General features: G+C 41.6%; 1 protein-coding gene across 1 annotated transcript in view; it reads right to left on the bottom strand.

The window, feature by feature from the left end:
* Nucleotides 1-4,491: 4,491 nt before the first annotated feature.
* Nucleotides 4,492-8,025, bottom strand: part of pigx (phosphatidylinositol glycan anchor biosynthesis, class X) — a 36,905-nt gene continuing 33,371 nt past the window's right edge. Inside the window, exon 7 of the mRNA XM_041210562.1 lies at nt 4,492-5,064. The gene's annotated coding sequence lies outside the window, so the exon portion shown is untranslated. The remainder of the gene's footprint in view (nt 5,065-8,025) is intronic.

Raw genomic sequence — 8,025 nt, 5'->3', positions numbered from 1 at the left:
CTTTGTGGAAAACCTTCAGTCTGTCTGCAAGCATGGCCCAGACCTTGCTGTTGCTTGCCATTTCAACACACCGCCCTGCTCTCATGCCTACATGTCCATCCTTGGCCTGCTGCAATGTTCCAGTGAAGCTCAACGCAAACTGGAGGAACAGCACCTCATCTTCCGATTAGGCACTTTACAGCCTTCCAGACTTAACATTGAGTTCAACAACTTCAGATCATGAACTCTCTCCTCCATCCTCACCCCCTTTTTGATCCCCTTTTCTAATAATTATAATATATACTTTTGTAATATTTTTCTTTTCCCACCTATTTCTATTATTATTTTTACAATTTATTTCCATCCATTGTTTTATCTCCACCTATTTCAATCCATTCCCCCCACCCCACCCCCACTAGGGCTATCTGTCACTTGCTCAAACTGCTTTCTACTCTTGATGTCACCATTAGCACATCCTTTAGCTAATATCACTACCGTCAACATCCCTTTGACCTTTTGTTTATGACATCTTTGGCAATCTCTCCTTTGCCTCCACCTATCAATGGCCCTCTATCCAGCTCCACCTGTTCCACCCCCTCAAATAGCTTATATTTCACCAAATTTCTATTCCTCTTTAGTACGGACTCGAAACGTTAACTCTGCCTTCCTCTCCACAGATGCTGTCAGACCTGCTGAGTTTGTCCAGCAATTTTTGTTTTTGTTTTGGATAAACAGCACATCATCTTCTGATTAGGCACTTTACAGCCTCTGGGCTCAACATTGAGTTAAACAACTTCAAACCGTGAGCTCAGTCTCCATTTTGATCTTTTCTCAATTTTTTTCCCCAACACCTCCCCCAACAGTGCCAATTTTTTTATTCATTCACGGGCTGTGCACACAGCTGGCTGGGCCAGCATTTATAGCCCATCCCTAATTGCCCTTGAGAAGGTGGTGGTGAGCTGCCTTCTTGAAATGCTGCAGTGCATGTGGTGTAGGTACACCCACAGTGCTGTTAGGAAGGGAGTTCCAGGATTATGACCCAGTGACAGTGAAGGAACGGCGATATATTTCCAAGTCAGGATTGAGTGACTTGGAGGGGACCTTCCAGGTGGTGGTGTTCCCATGTATCTGCTGCCCTTGTCCTTCTAGATGGTAGTGGTCATGGGTTTGGAAGGTGGTGTCCAGGGAACCTTGGTGAGTTTCTGCAGTGCATCTTGTAGATGGTACACACTGCTGCTGCTACTGTGCGTCAGTGGTGGAGGGAGTGAATGTTTGTGGATGTGGTGCCAGTCAAGCAGGCTGCTTTGTCCTGGACCATGTCAAGATTCTTGAGTGTTGTGAGAGCTGCACTCAACCCGGCAAGTTGGGAATATTCCATCACACTCCTGACTTGTACTTTGTAGATGATGGTCAGGCTTTGGGGAGTCAGGAGGTGAGTTACTTGTCACAGGGTTCTTAGCCTCTGACCTACTCTTGTTGACACAATATTTATATGGCTCATCCAGTTCAGTTTCTGGTCAATTGTAACCCCAGGATGTTGATGGTGGGAGATTCAGTGATGGTAATGCCATTGAATATCAATGGGTGATGGTTAGATTCTCTCTTGTTGGAAATGGTCATTGCCTGGTACTTGTGTGGCATGAATATTACTTGCCACTTGTCAGCCCAAGCCTGGATATTGTTCAGGTCTTGCTGCATTGGACATGGACTGCTTCAGTATCTGAGGAGTCGCAAATGGTGCTGAACATTGTGTAATCATCAATGAACATCCCCATTTCTAACCTTATGATGGAAGAAAGGTCATTGATGAAGTAGCTTAAGATGGTTGGGCCGAGGACACTACCCTGAGGAACTCCTGCGGTGATGTCATGGAGCTGAGATGACTGACCTCCAACAACCACAATCATCTTCCTTTGTGCTAGGTATGACTCCAACCAGTGGAGAGTTTTCCCCCTGATTCCCATTGACTCCAGTTTTGCTAGGGCTCCTTGACGCCACATTGGGTCAAATATGGCCTTGATGTCAAGGGCAGTCATTCTCACTTCACCTTGGGAGTTCAGCTCTTTTGTCCATGTTTGAACCAAGGCTATAATGAGGTCAGGAGATGAGTGACCCTGGCAGAGCCCAAACTGGGTTTCAATGAGCAGGTTATCGCTAAGCAAATGCCGCTTGACAGCACTGTCGATGACCCCATCCATTCCTTTATTGATGATTGAGAGTAGACTGATGGGGCAGTAATTGGCCAGGTTCAATTTGTCCTGCTTTTTGTGTACAGGACACACCTGGGCAATTTTCCACATAGCCGGGTGGATGCCAGTGTTGTAGCTGTTCTGGAAGAGCTTGGCTAGGGGCACGGCAAGTTCAGGAGCACAAGTCTTCAGTACTATTGCTGGATTATTGTCAGGGCCCATAGCCTTTGCACTATCCAGTACCTTCAGCCATTCCTTGATATCGTGTGGAGTGAATCAAATTAGCTGAAGATTGGCATCTGTGATGCTGGGGACCTTCGGAGGAGCCAAGATGGATCATCCACTTGGCACTTCTGGCTGAAGATTGTAGCAAATGCTTCAGCCTTAACTTTTGCACTGATGTGCTGGGCTCCCCCATCATTGAGGATGGGGATACTTGTGGAACCTCCTCCTCCAATGAGTTGTTTAATTGGCCACCACCATCCTGACTGGATGTGGCAGGACTGTAGATTTTAGCTCTGTCCATCACTTGCTGCTTATGCTGTTTGGCACACAAGTCGCCCTGTGTTATAGCTTCACCAGGTTGACACCTCATTTTCAGGTATGCCTGGTGCTGCTCCTGGCATGCCCTCCTGCACTCTTTATTGAACCAGGGTTGATCCCCTAGTTCAATGAAGCTGTAACAAGCTGTATTTTGTTCTGTGTTTTGTTTTCACAGATCGCTGACCCTTTTTCTGCTATTAACACATTCTGCTATCTATCCTTTATGCCTCTATTAGCATCTTCTTTAGCATTTAACATGACCATTAACAGTCCTTTTGTCGTGTCCCTGACATCTTTCTCAAATCTCTCCTGAGCTCCCACCTATCCCTGACCTTTTATTTTGCTCCACCTCTCCCACCCTCTTCAACAGCATAAAATCCATCTGTCTTGAAGCTATTAATGTATATATTATTGGAAAAAAATCTTTTAAAATAGAGGTTTAGTCTGTGGATGTGTCTTAATTGGATTAAAACCAGCTAGTCTGGGTGCTTTGATGTGTACTAGTTTTGAGATGTAAACAGAGAAGTAGAGGTGCATTTGCATTTTTTTGAATAGAGCATTCAAGAAGTGGGGTGAAATCTGGCACTTAACTAGCAGAGATCAAGCAATATGTTTATATTACTAATAAAATTGGTACCATGAAAGGGGTTTTATTGTTAGAAGAGGTGGACCGCAAAATGAGCTGTGCTAGGTATAATTTCAGCAGTTTTGTGTGTGCAGGGCAGAGGCAAAGTAAGATCAAGGTAGCTGCAAGACTACAACTGTCTCCACAAGAACCAAAGTAAAAGGAACCTCATTTTGAATTTGTAAGATGAAAATGCTTTGCCTGGGGTCTGAGTAAATCTATGGGTTGATGTTGCCTTAGTGGAGATTAGTTTGGAAATTTGTTAAAAGTTATGATAGTAGTAATTTGTAGCCATGTGTATATATTTAACTTGTGTAAATTAATAACATGTTTCATTTAGTTTAATATAAAACCTCTCGATGACTGGTGGTCTGATTCCTGAATTTAGAGTTGCATCCTAAACATACCACCTAAAGATATAGGTTATGACAGTTGTTTAACGTTTCCCTATGGGATTTTTAAAGAACTCAGCTTTACCAAAAGCTGTCTCATTCACCATCATGCTTCTACTTTAGCTCTGAAGAGAAGTCATACAGACTCGAAACATAAACTCTCCACAGTTGCTGCCAGACCTGCTGAGTTTTTCCAGCATTTTCAAAAAAATCTGCAGTATTTTAATTTCACCAAAATAGGAGATTGTGTATACACAATGGGCAGAAAATGGACATGTACCTGAACAGTGAGAAGGACTACCTGTTGAAAGATTTTCCATTAACTAACACCCCCAATGTGAGAAGACAGCATAATTCTAAAGGCTTTCACACAATATAAAGCATCATTGACTGTACCCATGTTGTTCTTTGGACCTCTCTTTGTTAAATGACCTGAATTTCCTCCCTCAAAGTGCAAAGGCTCACTCTTCAGTGCCTGCTTCCTCAGAATTTCTCAAAATTATTTATTTACTTTTTTAAAAAGAGTTCAATTATTTAAGTACCATTATCCGAAAACACGATGGATATACCTGGTTTGTTATATTATTTTATCATTCCCAAAAGCCTCCATTTATTATACAGCAGACAATACTTATTGTTGGATGCTACAATCTGTACTCTTTGTTCAATAACACACACTGCACCAGTACTTCACTGATATGGTCCATGCCAAATGTTAATAGGGTCCAAGCTGGTTGGTTAAGCCGAAACCAAGACACAGAGATTCTTTATCAAGAGAGTTTATTGACTTGTTCAGTCTTACAACTTTCTTCCCACTCAGCCCAGTGTCCTAGCTGTCCCTTATTTATGTGTGCTCAAAGAGAACTAATAATCATCACCTGTTTTTCCTAACTTTAACACTGACATTAACAAACCTTAGCAATGTAGTTAACACGACATTAAAACCAAATACTGAATTATACGGCTACAGTTGCTAAACAATACAGTCCACATCATTTGTTGGAGGATACAATCCCCACCAGATATTGAATGATATAAGCAACATGGTTTTAAACAATACAGTCTGTACATGTTATTCGAAGGTACGCGCCAGTTGTTTAGTCATACAGTACATATTATTATCCAATCCATACCAGTGAGGAAATCAGAGATGGGAAGAGAACCACACAATGCCAGATGTTGATGCTGACAGTGTTGGGAAGGGTCAGACATTCTGTCCACCAGTTTTGGGCAGGTGTGTTGCTATTTCAGCTCCTAAGATAACAAAGGAGTGAGGAGCAATAGCTAGCACCATGCCAAACATCATTCCGCATGTGGCTATCAAGGGGCATGAGACCTTGTAAGAGAAGAGAGAGAGTGACGGAGAATTAATTTTATCCACAAAACACATTATTAGTCACTTAGGTTAGCATATTAGAGTAGAGAAACTTCACACAGGACACAACTCTTTTGATTATAAGTGGGAGACGCCTGGGGAATGTAAAAAAAGCTGAGCCATCATTGCCAGGTAGAACTGGTTTGGCAAGTGCAAAATGATAATACAATGCCTATAGCCGCCTCTAAAGCATAATTACTTTGTTACAGTGGTGCATAAATTGCCAGGAGCCTTTCAGGCAGGATTCTTTGCAATTGTCATGAAAATATAGTAATTTTTATAAGGTTATTGGGATTTATTGTAAAGTAGAAATAGTGAGGTTTGGACACCATGTGTGTATGTGTGTTGGTGGGGGGGGGCGGACTTAATTGAATTAAAGATAGCTGGTCTGAAGGCTTTGATGTATTGGAAGAGAAGCTAGGTTTGAAATGCTAAGTACGTAAACATGGCTGAGGTTTTAGAATCTGAGATGTAAAAGGAAAATTTGCATTTTGGGATAAACCAGAGTAGTCATGAATTTCAATAAGAGGGTGAAATGTTACACTTATCCAGAAGAAGCCAAACAGTGTGTTTATTTTTCTCAAAGCTTACTGATAAAATTGGTACTATGAAAAATTTTTAGTATTAAAAAAGGTAATGTACAAAGACATATTGAAACAATGGGATTACATTAAAAAAGAAGAAACATGTATAAAGGAGATGAGGCTGTGTGTAGGGAAAGAAGACATTCTAAGATCTAATAAGTGAGAAAAGCCTCCAGCCTCTATGTACCAAGCTGCTGCCTATAGGAACTGAAGCTAAGAGAATTCACTGTACATATCCCTGTCCAGGGTATTGTATGTGCTTTGCCTGGGTCTGTTAAAATCTATTTTGTTTTTACCTTAATGGTAACTGGGAGTTAGATTAATTAGGGGAGCTAGGACGTATCATAGTAGTAATTCGTAGACCTATGTATGTGCTTAAAATTATTTCTTTCATTAATAAATGTTTCATTTAGTTTAATAAAAACCTATAAGACTCAGAGGTCTTATTACTACTGAATTCAAGGCATGCATCTCGAAATCAAAATAAAAATTGCAAAATAGTTGTGACAGTTGTTTCCAGTTTCCCTCTGGGATTTGAGCAGCTCAGCATTTACTATTTGCTGTACCATAACAAAATAGAAAAAAATTCTGGGAGAGTGAGATTGGGTAGCTCTACAGGTCCTTCGAGTCTGGACATAGTTTCAAGGATATGCGTGTGACATAAATTTTTCAATTACAAAATAAATATATGAGAAATGTAACAGTGGCTTCATTAAAGTCTGAGCTCCCCAATGGAGGGAGTGAATGTTTGTGGATGTGGTACCAATCAAGAGGACAAAGCAACCCACTTGATTGGCACCCCATCCACAAACATTCACTCCCTTCTCCATAGGTGCACAGTGGCATCAGTGTGTACCATCTAAGATGCACTGCAGGAAGTCACCAAGGTTCCTTAGACAGCACCTTCCAAACCCATGACTGCTACAATCCAAAAGGTCAATGGCACTCCCCCCACTAACAGCACTGTGGATGTACCTAAACCACATAGACTGCAGCTGTTCAAGGCAGCTCACCACCATCTTCTTAAGGACAATTAGGGATGGGCAATAAATGCTGGTCTAGCCAGCGAGGCCCACATCCCAAGAGTGATTTTAAAAATATTTTCCAGGACAGTGAGATTGGGTAGCTCCACAGGTCCTTCCAGTCTGGACATAGTTTCAAGGAAATGCCCATGACAAAAATTTTTCAATTATAAGAGAAATATTTGCGAAATGTAACAGTGGCTCCCTTAAAGTCTGAGCTCCTCAATTGCACTGTGCTACTGTTTGCAGCTATTTAATGCCATTCTGATCTTCAAGAAGAGAAGAATTGATATATAGCACATGGAGGATGTTAGGGAACAGAACAGTTTGCGCGACATTGTGAATGTTCAAAGGAAATTTATATCATCTGGCTCCAGTTCAGTCCTTTGTCTAACATTGCTTTCTGAATTCTGGCTGTCCAGACAGTTTTCCATGAGCTTGGCAGCGATTTTACTTGTTCCTTTTCGGACTAAAGCCTGGCATTTCTATAGGCTTCTTTTCATCTCCCACTGTAAATCTGGCAGATCAACATAAATTTCCAAAGTAACAGTGTAACTAGCTGCTTATGCCTGCAAATTATGGCACAAGATCAGTAGCTTACTTGGGGCTAAGTAAAATACCCTGGCAATTTTATTGAGGATTCTCTCTATTGGCTGTGTAACTTCAGCGAAAACTCTGTTTATGTGGCTTGAACAGGGTTTAAACAATCGAAAGAACCAGAGTGCATTCCCAGCATTAGTCTCCTCCTTAAGCATCAGGCATAGGCAGTAAATTGTGTGCAATTTGTGCAACTTATATAGAAAGACATACAGACTCCTCCCCTTTACCTATTTTTAGAGGAGAGGCGACATGAGAACTTTTTTTTTTACAAAGCAGGTTATTGCAATCCGAAATGCAGTGCCTGAAAGGATAGTAAAAGCAGATTTAATAGCACCATGCAAAAGGGAATTGGAAAATTTGGAAAAAGGCTGGAAACTGTGGAGGTCCAAAGTGACTTGGGGTCCAGGTATATAGTTCATTAAAATGTCATGAGCAGGTACAGAAAAATAATCAAAAGACGGATGAAATGTTGCCCTTTATATCTGGAATGACAGAATACAACGAGGTAGGAGTCAAGCTTTAGCTACACAAAGCCCTAGTCAGACCACACCTGGAGTACTAAGAGGGTTGTTGAGTGAGACATGGGAGGAGATAGCAGGGACGTTGGCATTAATTTTCAATATCTCTCTGGCCACAGGAGAGGTGCCAGAGGACTGGAGGGCAGCCAATGTGGTACCGTTATTCAAGAAGGGAGGAAGGGATAAACCAGGGAACTA

This window comes from Carcharodon carcharias, chromosome 2 (assembly GCF_017639515.1).
Source record: "Carcharodon carcharias isolate sCarCar2 chromosome 2, sCarCar2.pri, whole genome shotgun sequence".
NCBI classification, from domain to species: Eukaryota; Metazoa; Chordata; class Chondrichthyes; order Lamniformes; family Lamnidae; genus Carcharodon; species Carcharodon carcharias.
This window is presented reverse-complemented; position numbering and strand designations above follow the sequence as displayed.